Consider the following 27,598-nt stretch of genomic DNA (forward strand, 5'->3'; position numbering starts at 1 on the left):
AAGAAATAATTGTAAAGTCTAGACAACTCATATAACCGGTCCAGTGAAGAGCTGCAAACATTTCTGACTGAAGGAGATGTATGTTGATTGACAGGGCCTTCAGGAGCGGTGGCTCGGAAGGACTCAGGAGAGTTTATTAGAAAAATCTCAGGTTATATCTCAGGTTAAGCCCAACATTTATTTTTCATTTAATCATAAGAAGTTGACTTAAAGGGGACAAAGGCCCAATAACAATTTACCACTAAAGAACAACTGCATTGGTCCCTTATCCAAATGGTGACCTATACAGTTGTATGAAATGATCTGTTTATGTTCAGTCACAATTTAGCAAGTGGTGCAACGTTTAAATATCACCACAAAAGGTCTTGTACCAGAAGTGCTTTTTTTATCCTGGAAGTTGATTATTATCTTACCTAAAGTCCATCTCCAGATATGTTGATATTTTGTGTAACATGATTGTCCAACACAATAGATTAAATAAATATATGGAAAAGAGGCTGGAAGCACATGTTCTCCTTGTCCCTTATTGAGAGAGGAGCCAGTGGTATGTTTTGTTTTGCTTTTCCTTACTCCAGCGCTGCTCATTGTTTGGATGACCAGTGAAAGAGCAGTACGCAAAAGGATGACTTGAGTTAGCAAAAGAGTAATTATCAGAGAGATTCAGCCATATATGTTGCGCCTTAGTCGGATCCTAACTCAGATGAGGACTCTGACATGCACAAAAATTGGCGACTATAGCAAATGTATCAGAGTTGTAAGTGTAGTTAGCATTTATGTTGTTTGTTAGCGTGTAGGCTAACTAGCAGTGGCCATGTTAGTGTTTGTGAAACATGCAACAGTATCTCCTTGTTGGTAAATAGTGGAAGGAAGCTGATTGACATCCAGAAACTGCACACTCTAGTATGTTTGCTGTCAAAATCTTTAGTATGCTAATGCTAACTGTGCTCTCTGCACTGACAAGTCTGCTCCGCACAAGAGGTTCTGGGTTTCATCTCCGGTGTCAAATCTGTTCCCATGCCAGCATGTGTTTCCTGTATTACATAGCTATCAACTTTCAGATTAGTGACCTACCTTATCTAGCCTGCCCAAGGTTTATTTGAATCTCAGATTCACACCTCTCTGTAGTGACAAACTTTGCACAGATACAAGTCAGAATAGTCAGACATTTACATTTTAAAATTTAAACCAAGCAATCGCAGTAGCTAGGTCAATAATAGGGCTGGCACATCACAAAATGTTCATAAAGTCTGAGGGTTTTTGGAAAGGTCATAAGGTCTTCCTATGCACTAACAGAGTACTTTAGGACATGTCAAATATGAGGAAGGAGCTCATTAAAAAGTATGAAGTCCAGGAGTTTTATTAGGAAATCGACCATGTAATCTGGTGCAGGGTTTGTCTGGCCCGGGGTGATGCAATGGGCCTCAGCGGTAATAATTATATTTTATTCCATTATTTATATTGCCCTCTTGGCTCTGTACTGAACGCTGTGATGTAACACACCAATTATCAAGATGTGTGTATTTTCACATTCGCATGTTCTTATAATGTGGAGGCATGTAGGAATGCACATGAGAGAGCAGGAAAGTATTTACACATGAGTGAATGTATATGAAGAGCTTGTTTGGAGTGTGTGTTGTCGTGCTGTTCATATGTATGAGGTGTGTACTTGAGTTTCTGGAAAATGGCGTGGGTGTTGATGCCGCATTCATATTGGCAATGGACTCTGGCAGATCTCCCTCTTAAGGCTAAAATGTTTGCACTTGACTAAAAGCAGAACACCCACACGCGCCCAGGCTTTTCATAACTAGCTGGCTGTTATACAAGTTGAATGCTGATGCTAGCAGCTCCATGGGATCTGTCTTTTTTCTCTCTGTTTCTGCCTCTTTCTCTCTGTAGTGATAACAGCATCATAGATCGCTTCAGAAGCAAAGTTTCACAAATGGTGTTACAAGGGCACAAATTATCGTCAAATCCATTTGCTTTCTATTCATCACCGTAGCATTGTGTTTTGTTTAATTGACTGTGAACCTGCTGGTGTGCATCCAGCTCGTGTTCGGCAGACGCCAGGCCTCGCAAATGAGTCTGGGGGGAAACAAGTGCAGGCAGCAAATCAGCCAATTCGCATGCATGTCAGGGTGCTGCATTTAGGGTGACGGTGGGATGATGGACTTGATAGAAAGCAGAAAAAGAACAACAGAAAAGCAAGCACGAGTGTGAGCTGATCTAATGGCAGCATCATTTCTTCCTGACTGTCATTCAGGATCTTTTAAAGTAGTCCTGCTCCTCCTCTCCATACCCCACTTAGCCACTCTCATGCTCATTTCTGCCCAGACTTCTAATTACAGAGGAACATGCTCATAAAAAACATGCTTTTCTTTTTCACTCCGTTGCATTTTAAATTGCACTGAGAGAGGTGAAAACTCATGACACTGGAATTAATTTGCAAGACTCCAGTGGAAGGTGAAGAGACAGTGGGTGAGACAGCAATGAAAGAAAACACACCACGTGAGCCACTGCAGATTCTTATGATTTCCTTGATTTCACTGTAGCCCCCAGTGATTCTCTGAGAAACCAAGAGTCTCTGTGTATCTCCTGAAAGGCAACCAGTGACACGGAGTGGCAGGGAGGTCACAGATCACTGGGTTTAATTGTCCCTGATGGGCAGCACCCAGGGCAACCCTGGGACTGCTTTACTTGACTGGGTCAATATGTGCTTGTAGTGAGTGTGTGTGTGTGTGAATGAGAAAGACAGTGAAAGAAAGAGAGCAAGAAAGTGAGTGGCATTTTCCTCCTACTTGCTTTCCGTTTTAACTCTCATCCCATCATATGTCCCATCACGTTATCATCACTTTGTCACTCCCTCCACAGCACAACTCTGGGGGCTGTTTCATTAGCTGCTATTTTCAGCTGCAGCCCTTGTTGTCTTCCTTAAATTATACTTAGTTATGAGTTATGAGCCCGCTGACTTTAAGAATCCTGTCAGGATTACAGTCTCATTTGACCCTTTCCCCAGAAGGTGGTTTCTGGAGTGCAATCATGCGTCGGCTCAGGCTTGCCGGCTGTCGCTCATGTTGACAGTTTTTTTTTTCCCATATCCTCACACTAAGCGGCGGGCCACCGTGCATTTTTATGCCTCCATCAACTGGAAATGAGCATTGATACACCCATCTGAATGACATTAAAAAGTGTACAAGTGTGACTTGACCCGCATAGCATCAGATGCACTAAAAGGACCTCTTTTGACAGTGACGGACACGACCTCTCACTGCAGCACTCATGTTTTCATGAAGCCGTATAAGAGGCCCTGGCTGTTCAGATAATTAGCAAATGAAGTGGTTTCTCTATATAAGCCCATCATGTTTGCCTCCTAGCAGGCTGATACTGACAGGCATGTATTTAATAACTATAATTACCAATATCCCCTTTTCCCTCATTCTGACAAGAGTTCATCTGCGCACAAAAAGGACTGTTGTGTCAAGATTTATGTCCAAGCTAATGTATTTCTTCGCAGTGTTGGAAATCCCCATTATCCATATAACTGTGGTGGTGCTTATCAGAGAAACACTCTATCCATTCATTCGCTTACAAATTGGTTAATAATTACACAGAAGTGGTGATTATTCACCAATATCATAGCATCAATAACTTTGATTCATGATTACTGACTTCATAAAACACATGACTACACTATAACTGCTCTTGCTGCATATAATGAATACAATAAAAAGATTTATCATGAGAACCACGCTCCAAAAAGTGTTTTAATTTTCTCAAATTCATTAATGTGGAAGCAGGTGACAAAATATTTTCTGTGATTCCCAAATCAAAAATTACCTTTTCATCATGCCTTCAGATTAAAGGAACACCTGGATACCACTTAAATATTATTCTTTAAATGTAGCACATAACCATAAATTTGAACCATTTCACAGCTGAATTATATTGAAACCCTAAAATAAACAGCAAGTCATTAAATTTCATTTGTCAATACAGCTGGATAGGATTCTTCTGTGGAAAACCATCTCCAAGTTTTTTTTTCTTCCACACAGCAATTCACCACCTGGCATCAAAGTGTCTCCAATATCTGTGCCGCGTGCATCAGCCAGAGCTGTGCCAAAAACTCATTAGAACTTCCACCGAGCAGAAATGAGTGTCACGGGACAGAGGGAACGGGGAGTAAGTGATACAATTGACTTTCAAAAGATTTGAGCAAGTGGCGCCCTCACATCGATACAGAACCAGGATTTTTTTTTTCTTCATGTGGAATTGGATCAGTCACTTTGGATTGGAGAAGCAATTCACAAGAGAGAGCGTTTGGATGGCGCTGTAGGCTTAGCGGACCTGATCAGCCGGGAAACAGGTAGCATCAGAGGCAGGGAGCATCGCGAAACACCAGCTTTGATGGATGAGCTTTAGACCCACACTAATGCTAACTCCTGGCAGAGCGGCGTCGCCTGTCCCCGGCCATATTCGGCTGCAAAGAGAAAATGTGGTTATAACAAGCGTTAAAGGAAGAACTCACAATGAAGCTCAGCACATCTTTTAAATCCAAGCCTGCAGTTCATCAGTGCTGCCTGTCCAGTGCATGTGTAAAAAGTCAGCGCTCGTGTGCATGACAGGAGGAGAAACACGCTTGAACGGATTAATTAAAGGGATCACTTTAAATCATCTCTGTGGATGCCTGGTGGATGCGCCCCATCCAACACTCTGACCTTTAGCCTTTAGCCAGTCAACTCTACTCACTACACCAGCCCGCTGACTGGTCCACTGGATTCAGGCTAACAAGCTATTAGACCATCCAGATGGTTACGGTAGCTGGGGGAACAGGCTTAAAACGAGGCCGGACCATTGTCTGCTGCGACTGTGTGTGTGGCAAGATGTCTGAAGCCACTTTGTCTCCCCGGAAGCTGTCTCATGCTCATGGTTGCGGGCTGATATGAAGTGAAAAAAAGACAATTCCATGCGCTTTTTCCTTGAAGTCATTTCACAAGCGCTTATAATCTCTTTAGAGAAAAGAAGAAGAAAGCTACTGCTGCTGCTTCTTTTGTTTCCCCTCTTCCCCATCAGAAGCATTCTGGATTGCAAGTAAACTGGAACAAAGAGACAACGGGGACCAACACAGAAAAATAAATCTGCTGATTTAATCAGGTTGCTCTGGCTGTCTCTCAACGAGTGGGTTTACTCCCTGCCTCCAAGACGGGAGGGAGCTGTGGCAGCGACAACCAGCATCTCACTGATCTACTGTAACCAAGAGGAGAGATAATGTCACTCCTCTGGGGGGGGGGGCACACAAGTTCAGGTACTGTTTAATTATCAGCTCATTAGGACATGTCTCCAAGACTTAGAAACAGAATAAAACAGGCAGTGTGAGTTATTATCCAAATGACCAGTTGAATTTGGTAATTAAGGCCAAGAGTCGAGAGGAAATGTGCAAGCCAGTTGGACTCTCAAGAGGCAGTCGGACCACACCTGGTGCCGGCTAGCCTTCTCCTATGAGATGCTCTAGCCCACGGAGCCTCAACATGCTCCCACAGCTGCAGACCCAGTAGGAGATCCCGGCACTGGAGGACCAATTTAGAGCCAAGCTGGATGATTGAATCATGAAAATAAAACTGGCTGAGCATATGAAACACGTAATTTTCTCGCCAGTCCTACTCACTGATCTCATCATGAAATCCTGCAGGAGTGAAACTGGGTCTCGATGTGCTATGCAAGCACTCAAACAGTGTCTTGATGTAAATACGTGTTGGGTAACGAGGAGGAGTAACACAACAGAGCCAAACAGGAGACAGGTTTGCAAACCTCCAGGGGAATCGCAGCTCTGAGCAGGCAGCGTCCACCATCCGACAGAGGGAGGCCCTCAGATTCATAAACAAGGCCGGGGTGTTTAGGCGGAATCGGAAAGGAGGGCGCTTTGATTTAATCTGCGTCAATGTCAGACACTTTTTGACAGCTGATGGGGAGATATACAGTGGACTGTGTACCATTTAACCCACATGACACACTCCCTGATTCACAGCAGTTGTCTGACAGACACAACCGAGTGAGCTGACTGACACGGTGACTCACAGCAACACAAAGTCTCATTATAGGTAGAGGAGGAGAGGAGACCCAGGAGGCTATTCCCGGAGCCTCCCACTCGGCCTGCGCTCCTGGAGGCGTAGGCCAAGATGCTAAGAGGCCAACAGAGAAGGCTGAGTGTAAGGTCCACTCTTCTGCGGTCGAGAGGTGAGTGGACTGTTATGAAAGAGTGAGTGAATGGCGACATCATCAATGGAGGCAACAAGCAGTCGTCTCCCCGGACCTTAGGGGGTGTGTTTGTCTTTTTCAGATCAATAGTCCACACAATGATGCCCTGAAAGACAATTTATGAGGCATAAAGGACAAACACATTGGTTCAGCTCCAACTGCCCGCCCCCTGCCCCTGAGATTCCTGTGTCTGATTTACTTTTATTCTATTTTTTACCCTTTCACACACTTTCATCACTCATTTTCCCTCATTGTCATTTGGTTTGCGCTATCTTTGCTTATCTCCTGATTTGGCAGTCACATTGTCCAATTACTCCTCCATCTTCTAGTGTCGTTTCTTTTCCCCTCTTCATCTGTCGCTCTTCATCTTGCTCTCACCCTCCTTTATCTCTCCATGGCTACATCTCTTTCGCCGTCCTCCACTCTTTCATTAACTCCTCCTCTCTTTCGTCTCTGCCTGTCTCTCTCCTCACTCTCCCTCTCTCTCTCCGTGCCACTGTGCCAGCTGTGTGATGAGCCAGGGGCTGATAAGCGGTGGTCAGCCTCTCTCCAGATGGCAGCCTGAGCAGCAGCTGCCTGGGGGGCGGGAGGGTGGGTGGTGATGAGGGGAAGCGGGGGGGTCGTTGGGGAAGAAGATGGGGAGTGTGGGGATGATTACAGTTTTGTTGCATTTCCAGGTGAAAATGGGCACACACAAAAGAAAATCAATTGTCGGCAGCATGCTATGGTCTGCCTGCTGAGCCGCTGTGCGGCACACACACACACACACGGGCTGCGTCTCTGCTGTGTGGTTTCCGCTCTGTCGCCGGAGGTGCTGTGTCGATGGTTCGGCTTTGTGGAGTAGTCGCAGGAGAATGCCGCCTCTGGTTCTGGAAGTGGCATGTGTGCCTTCTCATATGACATCCCTCTGCCACAGTAGCCTGGAGGAGAGACTCTCAATGGGGGATCGCCTCCATATGCGGAAGAGGCACTGATCTAAGTGTGAGCAACGCCATTTGTTCAGGTTAAGCGGACTTGTTATGCAACTGCATGAATTTGTTGAACGATGTCTGGAACAAAAAAAAAACAAAAAAAAAAAAAACATATCCTCCCACAATATTTGCTTCGACGTGAGTCATTGATGTGCCATTATACCCCAGTACGTGATGTAACTCTAATTCCTTTCATCTGCAAAGCTGGATATAAAATCAGTGGCCTTTTGTTCTAGCCGATGTGCTTGGTCACGGTTCTGGCTTGTCTGTATGGGTATTCACAGTGTGGGTCTGAGTGAGGGGCCACTGCGAGGGATGAACACTTAAAAACAGTCAATACTTTTTAGCAGTTCCAGCAAAGCTAAAGTGGAATTCCTCACATGACCGACTTTTGCAATCGACACATACTCATAAATCTTGGAAATAAAAGTGGAATTCAATAAAAAAAAACCTCTTGTGTGGGCAGCATCTCTTCCTACCACACGAAAAACTTTACACTCACATACCGTATAGCTGACACTTACAGACTCACACCCACTCGTGCATGTTCACCTCACTTGCTCTGTTGATCTCTTTAAAATGTTTATACCATTTCCTCCAATGCCTCCCCTCTCCTCAGTCCCCCTTAAATTTGGATCCAAACAGGGGCTAAACTCTCTCAGCAGCTCCTCCATCCACTTCAAACAAGGCCTGTTTTCTTAGAGCTGTCGGTGGGAAAAGCCAGAGCCAGCAATGGAGGGTCTCCAAGGGACTTGTATGAGAGGCATACAAGAGAAAAAGGGATGGGAGAGTTAGATTGGAGAGGGAAGGATTGGGAGAAAGGGAGCGAGGAGAGATACCCCCTGTGCATGACAATGAGGAGACCATTCAATTAGCATCGCTTTATGGCCCCTGATGTTGATTACCTCAGACAGGCCAGCAAGTCCCATCCTTTTACTGATTAAAACCAAGAGGAGCACTGCAACCAGACACTTGGAGGGATTGGTCAGACAGTGGAGGCTTTCTAATTTCTGTTTCATAAGCAAGGAGAAACAAGGTCAATATATTCTTGGAAACAAAGCTGAAGAATGTGTGTGCGTGTGTGTGTCACTCCCACCACCAGGTAATTGGATGTAAATGGAACACAAGCTGGGAAAAGTAGTCACTTGGTGTCTTTTCTGATGGTCTCAGTACGAATGTCTGGCATGATTCACATCCGCCAACCAAGAGTAGCGCTCTACACGTGATTAATTACACTCAGAAATGTCATTACCCCCTACGGGGTAATCAGGCCGGCCTCTAGAGGAGTTCTTTGCTGATTGCCAAATGTGTCAACAGTGACAGTCTTTGATGATGGTCCGGTTACGCGTGCATCATGGCCGATGATTCTCAATTTAAAGAGCAGACGCAGCTTGATGCTCTGTGACTCCAGATCAACAGAGCAACAATCGTCTTATTTACCTTCACGTGGACCGACATTAAGTGTATACAGTCACTACTGTACACAAACCATAGCAGGTTTTTCTCACTGTACTGCCATTTCCTCTGTGTGTATGAACACTGATGTGATAATTGGTCCTATTTTATTCTGCAGGAAAAACAATGTCAGAGGATGTAAAAGCTGTAGATACATGAGTGCTAGAAAAGCAAGGTTTTTGTTTTCTAGTTTGGAGTTTTGCAGCATCAGTTAGGAGGCATCAGGTAAATCAGAAAGATATGCATGCATCCAAATGTCTCGTGCGTACCTAAAAATATTCAGCATTTGTTTGAGTTCTCACCTGCTTTCATGTGTGTCCCTCCCCGTTTTCATGGCATAACTCAAGGTGACACCATCATCAAATATCGAGTAGCGTAATTGTGGGCACCGGAAAATAAACACTGACATTAGTGCCTCAAAGGCCACTTGCAGCGAAGTCTGTGTCTTGTCTTGCCTGCTAAAAAGAACTGTGACAGACAGTTTTGACATCCAATATGGGGGGGGTGAGGTGAGGAGTGGGAGGGAGGGGAGACGAGGAGCAGAGTGAGAAGGCAGAACGAGCGTGTGGTGTTTTTAATCACAATTTTGCCGGTGCCACCGCCTGCATGTCAGCGATGTTTGTTGCTTATTTAATAATTCATCCCAAAGCCACTGACCCACTCAATTAAATCCCCCACGATTCTGTCTTATATTTCCTTCTTTTTCTCCAAGAACGAGGAGTAGAGAAGACAAATAAATATTGCAATTTCAATATTCAAACAGTTGCGGGGAGGGATAAACAAGTGGGGGGAATTGGTAAATATGATTGCCTCGGTAATTAAAGAAAGAAGGCGAGAAAAAGGAGTGGAAGAAAAGGAGAGGGGAATGGACGGGAGGATGTGTTAGTCATATCTGAAACGCGTTTGCGACAAGATTACATAAAGAGAAATAGAAGCGGATTACAGAGGGCCGAGGGGAGGAGGAGGAGAAATGGGAGAGGGAGTAGGAGGAGGCAGGAATTGGATGAGGTCTCGGAGGCCCTGAGGTGTAGACTTAGACCGCCATGACCTCAGCGCTGAAGCCCAGCAGATGAGGTGTGTGTGTGTGTGTGTGTGTGTGTATTTATCTATATGCGATGTGTGTGGGTGTACTGAAGAGTGTGTGGATGTATGTGAAGGAAAGAGAGATAAAAAGGAATGAGGGTGATGTAAAAAAACAAATATACAGGGAATGATTCTGTTGGTGGTTACTGTACAGTATAAATAGATAGTAGGTGAGAGCTGCTGTTTGTGTGGAGGTTTGATTGAATGTGACACAGTTTTCAGTAGAGGATTTTTTTTCCACAACAGGGATACCCATCAACCTTCCCACTGAGTCCCTCGTGGCCTTTGCTGCCACCGTTTTGATGGGGGGCATATGCCTGCACTTGTGCGTGTGGTGTGTGTTTGCATGTGCATTGTGTGTGTGTTTATAAGCATTGTGTGTGGGTGCGCTAAGGTTCACCGCTCCTCTGAACCCTATTCAATCAAAAGCTTGGGCAGTGATGGAAAGTGCACAGCGGAGTGGACGTTTGCCGAGATGCAGGGAGGATTGAGAGGTGCGTTTTGGTGGCCGTTGGAGGGTGGGGAGTTTCTGTTTTTTGGGTGGGGTGGATCGCTTGGCAGCTGCAGGTGACGCTGGCAGCAGTGCAATGATGGCTGCAATGATGGTAGAACGAGGAGGAGAGGATGAGGAGCCAGCGAGCAAGCGGCGAACTAGATCGATGACACGGCGGGCACGGCTAGAACAAAGTGCTCCGGCCCCTGTGTGTTGATGTGGTGGAAATTGCATCTTCAAGGAAACGTGCTTGATGAGATTGTGGGATCAATAGAGGACGGGGGGCTGCCAGGCTGCTGAGCGGCTGGAGAGGCGAAGGAGGCAGAGGCTGGGACTGAATGAGAATTGGGGGAAGGATGGGAGGTGCAGACCAAGGCTCCGTAACCTTCCTCTGATGGTCTAATACAATATGTCACCTCAGTCACCAGAGGGGCTGAGCCAGAGAAGTGAGGGGGAAGGGGCCTGCCACCAGTAAAGGCTGTTAAGGTCTTTGGGATCCAGAAGCAAATTGAAGAGATTCAATTCCACCACGGCAATCCTGGGATTGGCTGAGAGGCTTTAAACGGGCCACGGCGCGTAATGAGCCTGCCATGCATGCAGAGAATGTAAGTGATGTAACCAGTCAAACATCCTGTTTCATTTACATTAATGATATACATTCATGGGCAGGAAATGGGATCAGTAACACACAATCGCATGTTCATGGATGCACACACACACACACACACACACACACATACGGAGCATACAAAGTAGGATGATGGACAGTTTGACTTTGCTTTACATTGAAACACAGTTAATAGGAACAAACTGTTTCTCCTCCCTCTCTCACACATACAAAAACACACAGCATCCCATCTCCACAAGTGCCTGATTACACACTCATTCATAAGGTCTCTATCCGACAAACACACACATGCACACACATCCAAAACACTCATCCAAGTCGAGCAATGCGGCAGAGATTTTTTTCCCCCTCCCCTCCTATACAAGGCTGTTTCTATGGCAACAAGCTCCAGTTTCTGGCACTGAAAAGTGGAAACTTACAGGAAGTATGAGCGGCCTCCAGGGGGCAGGCAGGGGGGATGGTTGGAGGACTGGGTTTGTTGGTGGGGGGAGGTGGAGTGAAAGAGTTGGGATTCAAAAGGGTAGGCTGTAGGGTGGGGGCAAGTTCCAGGAAGGGAGATGCATGCTAGTTTAGTGTACACTCTCAATAGTGACAATTATTCTGCCTTTCAAGCCTCAAATTCCTTCTCTCTTGTCTTCTGTTTACCCGTCTTCCTCGCTTGCGCTCCTCATTCAAGAACACCAGTTTGTTTAAATTCATCAAGGATGCCTGATTGACATCAGAGCATCTGCTGCCAAAACGTATTGCCATGCAAACGGGGAGTGGGCTTTGTGGCTCAGCCTCAAGGCCTGACATGTAGGTCAAGGGTTCTTGAAGCCAGCTTGCTCATTTCTTCCAGTGTGTCTGTTTTCGTTCTTCTCCCATTGAAATTCCTCGAGTCCTTTTCCCTCCTCCCTCCGGGCTTATAGAATTATTCTCCTCGCTTTTGGGTTGGTTTCATGGAAGATTTATCGATGTCTCACCTATCATCTTGACAGCAGAATGACCAAGACTGTGTAAGTGCTTGAGAATCCTTCAGTCTTGAATTATAACCCAAAGCATGGAAAAAAACACATTACAAATGCAGCACCATGCAACTGCAGCTTGATTATCTGCCGCAAGAAAAGTTTTTCTTTCCCTGAATATGAGTGTCTGTTTGTGCTGTGGAGTATTTGCCTGAAGGGGACAGGCTGATAGCTTGGCAACAGTACTGGCGAACAAACTGGAGGCCATTTTCACACCTAAGTCTTGCTTGACTTAGTGTAATATTAATGTCTCTCTTCATTGCCATCCTCCCCTCTCACTTCACCTCACTTCCTCTCTGGAGAGATTTGCAATGTGACTGCGACAAACATCTAAGCTTTTCCTTTTTCTATCGCTTCGTTGCTCTTGGTTGCTTTTGCTTACACTCGCAGCGCCTCTTTCTTTCACCTTCCTGTCTTTTTGTTCCCTTTACCGCTCGCTGTTGTCCCCTTACCCTTCCCTCTATCGTGGCATCTTCCTTTCTGCAGCTCTCTTTCAGCCCACACTTCAAAATGATTGTGATTGACACATCCAAGCGCAATCCCATAGCTCACATGACTTTTAAAAAATGAAGTTTTTATATTAAAGCAAGCCATACACACGTGTCTAAAGACAATTCCTTAACGGAATTTCTCATCCACTTGATTCCAGTGGATTTACTGATTTGCACACTTATCAGGCGGCTCACAAGGTAAAGTGTAGAGTCTATGTGTGAGCTGACGATATTTGTGAAGGCTGGACTCAAACACTGTACTAACAAAAAAAGGTTTGTGATATCTGAGAATGCTGCACACTGACAGTTTATGTAAGCATTGCAGATTGAGCAAGGACTGCTGAGGCATGTGGTCAGGGTTATGGAAGAAAAAGCTTTTTTCATCATGGACTTGCACTTCAATCTTCATCACACAGTAAGCTCTCCCACAGCACTCCAATTCCTCTGCCCTTCTGGGAGAGAGCTAAAAAAAATGTCAAAGCAGCACTGGGCTATTTAGAGTTATAATTCGGACAGGAAAGATTGAAGTGAGTTGGACTTGGACATACAATTTTTGCAACTACATAATGCGCTCCAGCAGTCTGAGCCACCTGAATGGAAGGAGATGTCTTCCTCTCAGTGGACCATGCATTTCGGAGTGAGTTAGCTGAAATCTGGCTGGCTAACTTGAAATTCTGTGAACGACTCCAAAACTTTGAAGATGCCTCCGACCGACTTCTGTAAATGAGTTTTTCTTATTTTTTTTTCACCACTGCATTCGCCTCCTAATCCTCCCATGAGTCTGTATTTCTCTTCCTCTCTATGTTGTCTTGTTTCCCTCCCTATGTTTCATCTCCACTCACCCTCTACTACTTTTCCTCTCTCTGCTTGCTCCATGTCTCCCTTGTTTACCTTTGTTTTCCCTTGATCGGACCTAGACAAGCCCAATTCTTCTGACCCCTGGTACCCTGTCCTGCCTCCAGACTTTCCACAGGAATGAACAAATCTGATGATCAATTCTCCCTCCCTTTTGCTGTACACTCACACACACACCTTAAACTGCCACACAGTGCAGAAATAGGCTCAGTCTAGCAGCCTACCAACCAATTACCACCCCGAATCACCAGCCTGCCACCTGTCCCCACCCCCACCTGTGCGCCTCCGCACCTCAGTCTATTCCCATTCACTTCCTTCTTCCACAGCATTCCTCACCCAGAACAGTCTGCTTTTATCACCTCTAATTACCTGCTGTACCAAAGTTCTCCCTCCTACAGTGCTAGTACCCTTTGTTGCCTTACACCTCCACCTTCTCCATCAATCCTCCAACAGCAGCTTACCCTTCTCCAACATGTTTGCAATTATCGCTTCAGTTCTGTTCTTTTTTTATTTTATCCCAATTGTTTCTTGATCTTTTTCATCTCTTTCCTCTACTCCCGTCCAACCAAAGTCCCCGCTGAGCAAGCTTCCCAGTCCTCTAGATGTTTTCCACTCAGCTCTAATTAAAGGCTTTCTGATATGAACACCCATTTTTTACTACTCCTTGTCCTCTTCCTTGAGCGTGTAGCAGCCATGTAGTGTGATCTCATTAAATACGTATCTCTTACATAATGAATGCCTACTGCTTGCTAATGGGTATCTCTGTCATTTAGTCTTATGTCTTCTAATGTTGTACTACACTGGAGCGATATTTTCTGGATCAGTTGAAAGACTTAAGTTGCAATTTTCTTGAGCCAACTGTTTGCACACTGGGCCAGATTTGCTTTTCTTCTTGCTGTATGTATGGGTTAAAAAGCTGGGTGGTTTGGCAAAATGTGGGCTGTTTGATTTGTAGACTGTGGTACTTCTGAGTTTGTTTTTCTGCAGGTTTTGTCTAGACAGACCCAATCAATCCCGGCTATTGTAACAAATAATCTTCCCTTGCACTTCAGCACTTCATTATAAGAGATATTTTAGTATGGGGCTGCAGCTGCTTTCCTTGCTTCTCTACTGGACCCGAGTGAAGCTGTTATGGCTGCATTCAGCTGGGTGCCTCCAGTCCTTTGCCTGCTTTATTGTCTAATTTGTTTGGCCTAGTGTAGTTGGGTTAGACATGTCAATCTGCTAACAGGCACTGTGAGCCACAAGGTCAGTGGTTAACAGCTCCCGTGAACTATCCTGCTGCCTCCTGAAATACACATTTTTCAGTTGAAAGGTGTATTAAAAGCTTGAGGAGACCCATGGGCTTGGAGGTTAAGGGCTGAGTCAACCAGTCGGAGTTGTTTACATTTGAGCAAGCCTCGAGGAGAGCAGGCAGGTTTCACACTGTTATACGGGAGGATTGCACACACTCCTATCAGAGCTCCAGAAGAAAGACAGGGGAGGCATAACTGGTGCTGTGTTTTCAGTCATTATACTCCAGTTCAAACAGCCAGCTAAAAAACATCAAACCACTTTAACAAGCATCCGTCCAGAGGATGGTCGAAAAACAGTCATGTTGAACAAGGGTTAGCCTTTCTGTACAGGTGTCAGGTTGTGTTAACAGCACCACACTTATTTGTCCCATTCATCTGTGGTGTTTTTGACCTCTTATCCTCTATCTGAGCTGCCAGCATCCTCCCTCTGACTCTTCACCTCAATTTGCTGCTTCACATCCACAAGGCCTGGGCTTCAAAGTTCTTGTGACTGGTGTGTCCGTCTTTCCACCCTGTTTCAGAAGTTCCTTTTGAAGTAAAAGTTCAGTCTGGAACATTTCACGACCAACTTATTTTCTGGCTGTTTCCTTGATTTTCTATTGATTTCCATCTGCCTTGGTCGGGTGGAAAAGGAGAGGAAAAAAGAAGAAAGATGGGGTTGAGGGGGGTGGATCGATGTTAGCTTGACCTCCCATGGGGGGATGGGTCAGATGCGTTTCGGATGAAAGTCATTAACCATTTCTGGTGTGCCAGCCTGAGCTTAAGAAGCGAAATAATGATTTGGTTTATTTTAATTCCAAAAGCTACCTCAACATTCAGATTTCCATGCAATTTTCAGCGCTCCTCCTTCATATTGAATTTGCAAATGCTGTGACTGCATAATTATTGGAAATCATTAAAGGACATTGACTTGTGGGCCCAAGGCCAACTTCGGAAATGATAAAGGCAGAAATTTGTATCCAAAGTAAGCACTAGAGATGTACTGCATTGCATTTCCCAATCTTCCCCTGCAGCTATTTCTCTACTTCAGCCTGGTGTCACATGTTTGACACAGACTGAACAGGAATATGGAGCATTTTGTATTGTTTTTCTATAATATTCTAATACAACAGGCGAGTGATGTGGAGACCCAGAGACAAACAAATCAGAATCCCAGATGCTTTCCCTTAAAAATTCAATCAAATTGACATGCTGTTCATTGCCATGTAATCAGACAAACCAGTCATTAATTATGGTGGTGTAGTAGACCTCAAAACCTCAATCCACAAATGGCACAGCTGCAAGCAGCGGTCTCCACTGTGTACTCTGTATATCCATGCTGTATTCCTAGAGTGGCTCCATACAGCACTCCCTCACCAGTCATCCTCCATGGCTTTGGCCAAGCGTGCAAATGGCAAATGGACAGCGGGCACCCCGGCGGCCCTCTCAGCCCATGTCTTATTCATGAGCAGGGGTCGGCGCGATGCCCCTCGTCACACACCATGTCAGAAACACACTCTGCCCTGCGCACCGGAGCCTCCAAACCTCTTCCTACCCACTAAAACCCCTGTGACATTTTCACTTCATGTGCTGCTGCGCTCCCATCCTGCCTAGCAAGGAAGGTGATAATAGTAATAGCCAGCCGTAACGACAGGAAACACTCAGCTGAAATGTAATCCAATGCAACATCCAGCTTGCAGCTAGTCACCGCTCCCCTATAAGTCACACAGATGCTGCGTGAATATGATAATGTGATTATTGGTGGTGTTTTCTTATATTGCAGTGAGGAAAGTGTAATGTCGTGGTCATGCTCCGGGCCAGAATGCAGCCTGCCCATCCCACCAAGCACCTCATAAAGAGCAGAGAGTAGAGCAGAGCAAGGGGGAGTTGAGGGGTCTGGATGATTACATGGCTCTATGGTTTCATGACGATGGGTCCAGCTTCCAGGGCAGCTATGACATCAGCAGTCTGGCATTGGGGATGAAATGTCTACTGTGCAGCAGTGGCACCGCTAAGCCAGCCAAGTCAATAAAGTAATAAAGTCGTATTGAGCACCAGGCTTTGCTTAAAGGTCGGGGCATTTTTGGTGGCCAAGCAAAGGTGTTGGCAGTACAGAGGGTGGTGACATTATCCATAATAATGAGTGAGTTCCAGAGTGGATGACAACACCAATTATATTCATTTACAAATACTTTAACCTGATGTTAAAGCAAAAACATTGACAACAGGTCTCCCTAGAGACTGCTCAGATGAGTCAGGGCAAGCCGGATTGAAGAATTCCGTCTTAACAGCAACTTCATCTTTTTTAAGATCTGGCAGCTTCATTGAGAATCAACTGTTCGATTAAATTTTAACAAGACACCTGTGCTGGGCTCTCTACAGGGTTTAAACATCCAATCCATCATGGCCATGGGGATCCCTCTTTCGCCTTCTACTCAGGTCTATCCATCTCTTCCTCCTAACTGGTTTGGGGAAGGGAAAATTATCTCTTGATTAAAATTTAATTAAAAGCCATTTAACTTTCTTCCCTCCTCCTTCATTGCCCTTAACAGAAACAACTTCCCCCTCCGGGTGGGGAGCATCCCACTTTGGTGGCCGAGAAACCACTCAACACTCCCTGGGATGTTGATTATTTCTCAGCTTCTTTTATTACACCTATAGATCAGTGCAATTAAAGTCCAAAAATGAGGTCATAAAAATGCCTTTTTCCCCTTGCAATGGTAAACAACTGCTCTCTGGGGGTCTAAATGGAGATGTATCGCTACACCAACTATTCATGATTATCTATCCTGTTGCTACCCCACCTCAGGTTCAAAGTTAAGTCCACGGAAGCAAAAATCAACTCTAATCCACTTATCTCATCGATTCATCCAGTTCTGACCCCCCTGGCTCTGACTGTTTTGCCTGGAGATCATATCTCGTGCCCTGTCCCCCATGCTGTCCTGCTTGGCCGCAGCAACATGCAGTGCCAAGGGTCAGGATACAGAGCAACACTGAGGTTGCAGCGACGATCCCGTCCTCTCAATTAGCCTCTTCCTGAGTCTCCGGGGCCCTTTGGGGCTCTGGATTTAATTCAGTAATTGAATAGACGATTCCCATTTGGCTAGCTCATGCCACGCAGGCTCCCCCTGTGGAAGGTAGTTGAAGTAGCATGTGTGTGTGTGTATGTGTGTGTGTGTGTGCGTTTGTGTGTGTGTATGATGAGCTGTACTGTATATCAGCACCCTGGAGGGGTGGTTTAAGGGGACTGACAGATAGATACAACAAACACAATATTTTGTGTTCCTGTGCTTATGTATGTCAGTGTGTCTTAGTGTGCTCATGTGTGCGTGTGTGTGCAGCCATCCTCCGGCTGTGCTGCTGCTCCTTAATGACCCGTGCAGTGCCTGGGAGCTGGGGGTGTCACAGCGTCGTGACTAACAGCCTGGGCAGATTGGCTTCTGCCAAAGCTCCGGCCCCAGCCAAGCCCCCATACACAGCACGCTCCAACACACACACACACACACACACACACAAACACACCCATACAGTCGCAGTGTCTCCTGCTGCTTAGATTCCTCTAAATGTGTTTATGTTGCTATGGATGGCTGCCTTAAGATATTATTATGAATTTATGTCTGGAGGGTAGAGGTGTGTGTGCAAGTGCAGCAGACATGTATGTGCTGAGAGTATATAGAAAGATGAGATTGATTGTGCACCTGTGAAATACTGCAACAGGAGAGAACATGTATGTGTGCGGCATAGGAAAATGCATAGCTAGACCCATATTAACCTGCCGGGGGCCCCGGGGCAGAAATGAGCTAATAAGCCCCCCCCCCCCGAATCTTCCCACTAAGTATGCATACAGCTTGAAGTTCCTTCAGGTACAGAGCACATGACTGACCGGAGATGCTGAGACTCTTTATGTTCTTATAGAATATTACACTGCACCAGGTCTGCTTTCGGTCAGTCAGTTTGCAATTTGATTAATTTGATTAATTTGATTTTTGTTTATTTTGGAATAGGAACCATATAAATATAACATGTAAAAGCCAAAATCCTACTGAAGTAAGAGATAAAACAAAAGAAGCATTACCATCAAAATAAAGTTAAAATAGCAAAAGTAATTTTGATTACTTTATATACTGCCAGTTACCCCCTGCCCCCTTTCCCCAAAATCCTAACACTAACCTTGACACCAACCCCATCAAGGATCAATAAAGGCTTATGTCAACTTAACCTGTAATAATACATCATAATTTATTTGTTGGTTATTTTTGCATTAATGATCAGAATCTGCAAAGTAACTACTATTACATTTCTAAAATAAAGGCAGTGGAGCAAATAGCACAAAAGTTGACAATGGAACTATACAAGTACTGTATAAATATCCCAGAGCTGCATTTCACTACTCTGCTTGTGTAAATGTACATAGCTATTTTTTATTCAGAATAAGATTAACAAAAATTGATTAGACTTTCAATGCCAGTTTAAGCTACTTTAGAGTTTTATCATGAACACAGTACAGTACAGTACAGTACAGTACAGTACAGTACAGTAAGCACCAATAAAGTAAAGCGGTCCAATACCCAGAAATAACAAATGAGATCTTGAGATACTGCTACACTACAGTACAACACAGTGTAAAAAAAAAGCTTGTCCCTTGTCATTTTTTGAGAAACTACACATTGTGCATATTCACAATCAAATGTATTTGTCATGTACCCACAAACTAATTGCCACATAGTGAACTTGAAGTTTAGGGACAACCTTTGTTACCTTTCTGCTCATATCATGGGTGCTAGATAACTGATAAGTATACACTGCACATCAAATAATCTGTTATGACATAGATGTGGATATTTCCAGTCACCTCTCTGTCAGCTCCACTATCTTTGTGCTAAATTTAGATTCTTATGTCTATTTTTTAAGTCTTGGTGGTGCTTTTTGTGGTTGGCTTTGGATGGTGGTGTTGTGTGGCTTTAAGTCAGTCTAAAAGTCTCCAGCTGCTTCTCTCATTCATCGATCTCATCTGATCAGCTATGAACGGATCAGCAGATCAATTATCTTCCGCGCCAGTCTCAAACTGCAGCTGGGGAAAAACAAAAACCAAAACGCATGGGTAGCTCTCCCTATGCTGCATTCACAGACCTGCAAATACCTCTAGATTTAGAAGGGGGACAAAGAATGATACAAAGGGACAACCTGCATACACACGTTTGCGTGTGTGTGTGTGCACCATCACAGGCCTCTGTTTGTGTGTCGGGGTGTGTCTATGTTTTTTTGCAGAGTAGATGCATGTAACCTGGTGTGTATGTACGCACACTGGGCAGGTGAGTGATGAGCACTGCAGTGCTTTGGTGCAAGAGCTTGTGGTTAGAAATCACAGGGGGACACAAGTGACTTGATTCGCCCTGCGCCTCTTATAGATGCTCCCCCTACTTCACAACACACACACACACACCCACACACACACACACACAAACACCTTGGAGATATAAAGGAAGAGAGAGAGAGAGAGAGGTGAAGGGAAGAGAGAACCCTCACATCCTTTTAACTGGGTCTCATAAATCACAGACAGCAGCATGGCAGGATTATGTTGTCAAGAAAAAATTGTGTGTGTGTGCGTGTGTGTGTGTGTGTGTGCGCACAGCCCTGTATGTGTCTAATGTGGTGCTACCTACAGTAGGACAGGTGGCGAGGCATTGACACAGCATTGTTCAGTTGCTGTTTGTTGGAGAAGGATAAAGCACATAAAGCCACCTCACAAGACAGAGACAGCTGAAGGACTTGAAAAAGCTCTTCTGAAAAACTGAACAGGTGGATGAAAAGCTGAAACAGAGATGTAAAGGTTTCACAGTGAAGGAGAGGAGGGCACATAGTGTGTTTGTGTATGTATGAGAGAGAGACTACGAGTGTGAGAAAAGAATTAGGATGGTTCAGTAGATTCATCAAGAGAGAGAATGAAGAAAAATGCTAGAAAAATGCATTTTGATAGCATGGGGGAAGTGAAGTGGGAGTATATTTAGAGGCGGAGGAGAAAAGATGGAACGAATGAGAGAGAGAGATGGAGGGGGAGAGAGTCCATCATAGATCTGTGGTTGCAGGCTTCAATCAATTATTAACGCCATGCAGATTAGCAGCCGAGCCGACAAACGATGCAATGATGGCTGTCAGTTTCCCCCGCACCACCGCCTACCTCAGGGAGTGATGGAGAATGAGAAGACGATGGAGGGAGAAGCAGAAAAGGGAAGAGCAATGATGAGAGATGGATTGGAGAGAAAAAAGGTTGGAGCAAACTTTTTTTGTGGATTGTTTATTCCTCTGGGAGGGAGACAGAAGGAGGGACAAGGACTGTAAGAGCGAGTCAGGAGTGTGATGTGTTAGTATGGGCCAGAGAGGAGATGGAGTACAGTCATCATCTGCTCTCATTATTGGATGAAGAAGAGTTAAGTTCCATTTAGATTCAGGAGATATGAAGATAGATATCCTGAGGCGATAGAGATTTGTCAACTGGTTAGAGATGTTGCTTAACCATTTTTACCAAGGTAGATTTTTTTTAATATCAATACTTTTACTATACTCAGAGCAACGTTACCAATCAGTGAGTTCTGTTTCTTTGATTATTGATTATGGGCTTAACTTATTAACCTTTAAAATGTGGACATTGCTGCTTTTCTGCTCTCACTGTAAAGTAAATATTATTGAGACTTTGGACTCTGGAAATTTGTTATGGACATTTATTTTCTGCCTCCACAGTAGTTTCTGTCGGCTGTTCTCATGCAATGTTTGTAGGAATACCTAAAAAAGTGGTGCACCAGAATTTTGATAAAACCCACTTAAGTGTGAGTGCCACAATAATGTGACCAGTGTGCTAACGGGAGTAAAGGAGGAAGGGGTATAGAGTGTGACAGTATGCATAAGGAAAAAGGTTGGGTTGGTAGATAGTTCAAACAAACACAGGCCTTTCTCCCAGGAGACTTTTGTTCATGTCCCCTGTGAAACCAGGTGAAATCTGAGTTATCGTAAAGTGTGTCATCACCATGTTTCTTTAATGCAATCTCTGTAACTTTACTTAGAGCTAAATAGTCTAAGTATTGTGACAATGACATTTGTGGGACACTAATTTGGAAGATATCATTTGAACAGCGATGAGGATGTTTTGGGAAGTGCAGTATTTTCTTCTGTATTCACTTTGCTCAAGGGTGTCTGGTCCCTAAGATGCGATCAAATTTTTGTTTTCACTTTTTTTGTTTTTTCCCATTCCCTATTTTTTTTAATTAATTTACACTGTGATGTATGTAGAATGTAGTTCTACAATATATACGTCCTAATAAAAAAATAATGTTTCAATCCTGTGCTTTTATCTACTTTTAGATTTATTTTATCTGGGTTTTATTTTGACTTCTTTGCAAATATTTCTTGTGTTTGTGATGCACTTTGTGACTGGTGTATGTGAAAGGTGCTATATAAATACATTTTGCTTGCTTGATATTCGTTTTTGTGGGTATATATTATGTACTTCTGTACATTACACTCCCTCTGACTCCCACAGTGGCCAATCCTAAATACAATCATATATTATTGAATGAATGTTATTATTTTTCCCGTACACTCTGCATTTTAACACACACAACTAGCAGGGGATGATGGGATGTAAAATCTAATGAAAGAAAACTTCAAATTAATTTTTTCATGTTTTTATTTAGTGATTGGCAAAAGAGCAGATTCATCAATACTAAAAAATACTTATTACTTGAATTTAGACTTTCAGCAGTATACCAGTTTCACTGTATACCATGGTTTAAAAATTTAAAGTTACCAGTACTGTCTACATTTGCTTATCTACGGTATTGGAGAAAAAAAGCAACCGGACAGAGAATTTCACCTGTGTTTGTTCATCTCCCTATCAGCTAAACTGCCGTTCAGACTCTTTACACATACTTCCATTATAAAACAATTTCAGGTTCAATTATAATAAAGTATTTGTTCAACCAAAAAAAACCCTCCTGTTTTCATATCTTCAATGGTCATTGTAAATCTCACAGTGTTGCAGCCCCAGTTGAATTAGATTGCTATGATATATTTGTCATTTAATTCACTGGATTAGCCAAACACAGATATTTCCATTTGGGTTTTTTTGTTATTAAGTCTTAGAGAATCCAAAGTGAGTGCACCACTTTTAAAACCATCTTGAAGCCGTTTTGTTTTCTTCGGCTTTCTCTTGATTTTATCATTTTTATTTTGTGGATCATACACTCTATTTTGTCTGATTTATTGACTTCTGCATTTTGTAACTTCTGTTTTGAAAAGGGGCTTTCTAATAGCATTTTCACTCTATCACATAATATACCCCTTTCATGACTTCGATTCTGTGATGGAGGATGGTATCCACGACACATCGCCCACTGCTCAGTTTGGTCAGGTTTGGACTGATTAAAGCAAGCAGCACAATAAAAGCTTTTTTTCTAAAGGAGGTGTAAAAACATGTGAGACAATTATCCCAAAAAATTCAATTAAATACATTATTATATAATATGTTTGTTAATGTTTTCGCATACAGCTATTACACCTCCTGAAAAGGTGTGAGATTTTAAAGGGTGTGCAGCAACCACACAGAAAATCATGTAACACCAGAGGGAACAGCTATAACTTCCAAGTCTACATTGATACTTTGTGTTGTGTCCCTTAACATCCAGAAAACCCCTGAGTCTAGCATTTTTTTTCACCCCTCTTTTTATCACATGTACTTTGTCTAAAATGTCAAGAGTACAAAAGCACAGCAAGGTGATGTTGCCCGCTTTCCCAAAAAGTTTGTGAGTAGACAGAGGACTTGAACTTCTGACCTCTGCGTGGGAGAACAGTTTTCACCTGGGGCACCGAAAGCAACCATCATTGTCAAGGGAGATGATGATGATGACTAGGCAGTTTGTTTGCAGAGGGGCAAGAGATGGTAGAAGAGAGAGAGATGGGGGGGAGGGGGCAGAGGAAAGCTTTGTGGGGAAGGACTGCTTGGCCTTAAAATGTATAATGGTCCAACTCTCGAATGCACCACAGCTGGGATGCCCTTGAGTTAGCACAATTAACCTATATGCTCATTGGTGCTATACATAGCCCTCTATAGAGGTTACCATAGCATAGTGTGGAGCAGTACCTTTTGAGCTTGTTAAATCTCCCAGAATTCATAAATCATTCAGTGTTACCTCAGGATGTGCTGACCATATAGGGACGCCCACACAAGATACACTGAGTACACAGTCCTCTCTCTCATGTGCGTGTATTTACAGTATTCTCTGTATGATGGCAGAGCTGAGGGGTGGGCAAAGGTAATCAAACATGCCCGCCAGGCGATTACACCTGAGTTCAGTACGACAGGCTTTAAGGGGATCATTAAGATTTATCGGGCCTATTTTTTTAAAATCTGGATATGCTTTCTTTCACTTTTGCCTCTAAATACTGGCCATCAGTTATCAAAACCAACGCAGATCTCAGCACAAAAATCACTTAACGATAGGGTTGGCATGTGATTCATGAAATGTTTGTATCTTGCCCATCACAGCATAGGAGTGATGGGACATTGATAAATGCGGCATCTGAAAACAACTGTCATTTAAATATCTCATCTCAATATATTCACAGTTTAGAGGCCTCGCTCCTAAAGTTTACGAGAGGATGGAGAGGCGTAATACGGCCAAGAAGAGAAACTCTTTTGAGCTAGAGATTTCCCAGGTCACAGCTGGGGTCGACAACATTACAGTGGACAATCAAACTCCAGCTGAGGTTGGAATATTCAATGTATTAATACATAATACTGTATGTACCTACCTATAGTATATTTCTTATACATTATATCATATTATATTATTATAATATAAATATAACAGGTTTTGATTGACCCCTTTTCGTGTGCAGCACAAAAACCTGCTTTTTTTAAAATATATAATTACAATTTATTATAACAAATGACAAAAGATAAAACCACAAAAATGAGATCCAAGCAGTATGAATAATAACAGGAATTATGCTGAAGATTTTCACTGAGACCTTGGGAGTTTTTTTTTTTTTTTTTTTTTACTGAACAAATATTTGTTCCAAATCCCATTTTCATGTCTTCTTACAGTATGCATGCTCTCATCATTGACACCTCCACCCACTCTGATGCCTTTTAGGTTCTCAGTGACCAAGGGCAGAATGAATTAAGCATTGAATCTTATCAGGTGAGTGGGATGAATTAAAAAAAGAAAAAAAGATAAGGGTGGGGTGCTGGTTGCATAGATGGAGAGAGAAATACAACTTCAGGCTGCTTTCCTTGCCTGAAGGCTCCCTTGCAGGGAAAGAGGTTTCAAGCTTGCTAGAAAGAAACAAGGTTTTGCAATTAACCAAAGAGCCACTGCGAAAAAAGCATGGCTGGTGAGAGCTGTGGAAAATAGAGCAAAAAGAGAAAATATACTAAAAGAGGGTGGGTGGTCCGTGTGCTTACAGTGGCTTTCTGACTAAAGTAAGTATGTCAGTATCTCCACATGGGATGAAGTGAGGTTTAGGTGGGGGTTATATACGCAGCAATGTGTTGGTTTCTATCTTCTTTTTAAAAGAGGTGATGGCAGACGGTCTATCACTGCAGCACTCTTTCTTTCTGTCTCCCGTTCTCTCTTTGTTAAGCCAAGGCACTGCCGCCAGCGGCTGCCTGCTGTACCATCTGTGGCTGCAAAGTGCCCAAAATTCATTAATGGCGAGAGTCAAGGGAGAATCCACCAGGAGAGTGACACACCAGGAGAGAAAGAGGCAAGGAGGGAAGAGAGGGGACCGTGAGGGCAGCAGCAGACGGGGCAGCAAAATCTGACTTTTTGGAGCATTTTTAATGAAACATCGCTCTCGAAAGAATGAAGGAGAGCAGAAACGAGAGAAGAAGAGTCGAAGGAGTGAGAGCAGGGAAATTGAGTCGAGAAGGTTGAGGTGAACTGAGCAAACGAGGAAAGGGAGAGATGATGCAGAGCAAAAAGAGAAAAAACAGGAGGAATGGAGTGGAGCGAAATGAGGCAGAGAGGAAGTGACAACAGAGAGAGAAGCTTGCGGAGATGATGAGGAGGACGACGACTATGCCCCCCATAGTCGTCGTCCTCCTCATCATCTCCGTCTGTGTGGCAGCGAGATGTTCTTTGTGCCTGTCAGACTAAAGATCAGGATTTGTGTGACACATCAGTACTAAATCTCTTAAAACGACAATCTGTCTGTCTCTGTCTTTATCTGGGGAGCTGTCGCTCACTTCCCTTTCCTCCCCCTCTCTCCATATTTCTTAATATATATCCATTACCTCTGCTTTGTTTCTCTCCTGCCTCTGTTTAAAATGACTTCACGGCATCTCTGCTTTATTTGACATAATCTGCAGTGATAGGTGACAGAAAGCATAGGAGAGCGGATTAAATGCAGAAAACGTCCTAAACCTGAAAAATCAATAGGTAGATGGATTTGGCAAATCCAACAGGCTGCTATTGTTTTTCTTTTATTTCCATTATTTTATCATTGACCCCTCCGATTTCTATTATCTTTGCCCTCTTTTCTGCACTTCATTGCGTTTTCCAGTCTCCTCCTCTCTCTCAGACTTCCTCGGCCATCCCCCGGCAGTGCTCCCTCCTCCTCTACCTCTCTTTCTGTCACCTTCTCAACCTCCCACCTTCCTTCATCCCCCCCAACCAGCTCTTACACCGTCATCTATCTGCAGCACTGACTCATGATTCCCACGAGGGCTGCGAGGTGACAGGGATCATGGAGCTTTGTGGAACTTGTATGCTCAGATAAGCTGCTGAATTAGAGAGTGGAGACGATCAGCTGTGGCGTTGCAGGGGAGAGGAGATGAGCAAGGAGGTGGGCAGATAAGGAAGTAGAGAGGTGTGTAGAAGAGAGGAGGAAAAAGGGTTGAAAGAAGGTGGTAAAATGAGAGAAAAAAGGTTAGGTTAGGATAGGGGAAGAGTGGTTGAGCAGGGTATTTGGAGGGAGAAAGAGGCTGAGATGAGGATAGTTGCTTTGCCTGTCGAGCTCTCAGATATCGCTGGCAGATTTTACGGCTCCAAATTTGAAGAAATTCTTTAAATTGGGATATGATTACAGACAGAGATAAAAGCAGGCTTCTCACTTTTAGCCAGCAGGGCTGCTAACTATTCAATTTAGTTTGGAGAGCAATTCAGTATCGTGAAGTGGATGCATTCATCATTCCTAAACCCCCAAGAATTTTGTTTAAGAAGTTCGGAAAATTTTAACATTTTAAAACATTTGTGGATGAAAAGTCAAGTCAATAATCGAGTCAATGATGAATGAGTAACGTTGATCAGCGCACGCCAACCTCCAGACATTATAGCCACACCTGCTGATTATTCACCTTGCACTTCATTTAGAAGCTGAAACCAGCCAAATGTGAAACATCCTTATGTCATATATTCTGTTCCATTAAGTGGATCCTTGAGACAATAGCACTGATGAAAGCATTGCTCGGGGTGCAGTACTGCGGGCAGGATTCTCAGGTAGTATTACTGAAACTTTACTTGCTAATCCTGTCTTATTCATGTAGAAATGGAACACTCTGTTACTGGGAACAACAAAGTTGTAATTTTGAGCATCAAATTGTATTCATGAACACACCCAAAGCCTACAAAAGTAAATTGAGAGAGTGATCTGCCTCTTTCTCTCTCAAACTCAGACCAAAGTGTAAAACCAGGCAGTTCTGAACAAATATAAAACAAGTTTCTTTTACTGTGCCATTTTCTCACCTACAGTGTTTTCAGAAACATATTTTAGTGCACTGTTTAGCTGTAAAACAAGAATTTTTGAACAATAAAATCTGTGATATACTGTTTCCTGTGTTGTAAAAACAGGGGCTGAATATATTTAAATCAAACTGTAAGCAGTGCTGATCAAATATGAGCTAAGATTCTGTAACTCGATTGCCTATTTCTCAACTAAGATGCCCTCAGAAACATATTTTAGCTAACTGTTTATCTGTAATTAGAAATAGTTTTGTATCAGTTTTAAAGCCATATTGTTTTCTAGGGAAAACAGATAAGCCCCTACGCCGGAGTGTTTATTGGTCCGGTGTAGTACAGTGTAATTTGGTAGTTGTAGTTA

The 27,598-nt window shown here is 43.6% G+C and overlaps 1 protein-coding gene and 1 long non-coding RNA gene across 3 annotated transcripts in view; one reads left to right on the forward strand and one right to left on the reverse strand.

The window, feature by feature from the left end:
• Positions 1–27,598, reverse strand: part of LOC148188249 (uncharacterized) — a 158,244-nt gene that overhangs the window by 81,933 nt on the left and 48,713 nt on the right. Inside the window, exon 3 of one of the 2 annotated variants that reach the window (XR_015777907.1) lies at positions 3,911–4,474. The exons of the other annotated variant lie outside the window; for it this stretch is intronic. This is a non-coding gene — a long non-coding RNA (uncharacterized LOC148188249). Of the gene's footprint in view, positions 1–3,910; positions 4,475–27,598 lie in introns of those variants that run through there. 2 annotated transcript variants of the gene reach the window in all.
• The window catches only part of iglon5 (IgLON family member 5), a 118,550-nt gene that overhangs the window by 45,319 nt on the left and 45,633 nt on the right, over positions 1–27,598 (forward strand). The gene's annotated exons all lie outside the window — the stretch shown is intronic.

Source organism: Plectropomus leopardus, chromosome 11, assembly GCF_026936395.1.
Source record: "Plectropomus leopardus strain MGB_pleo_1.0 chromosome 11, ASM2693639v1, whole genome shotgun sequence".
In the NCBI taxonomy this organism is placed as follows: domain Eukaryota; kingdom Metazoa; phylum Chordata; class Actinopteri; order Perciformes; family Serranidae; genus Plectropomus; species Plectropomus leopardus.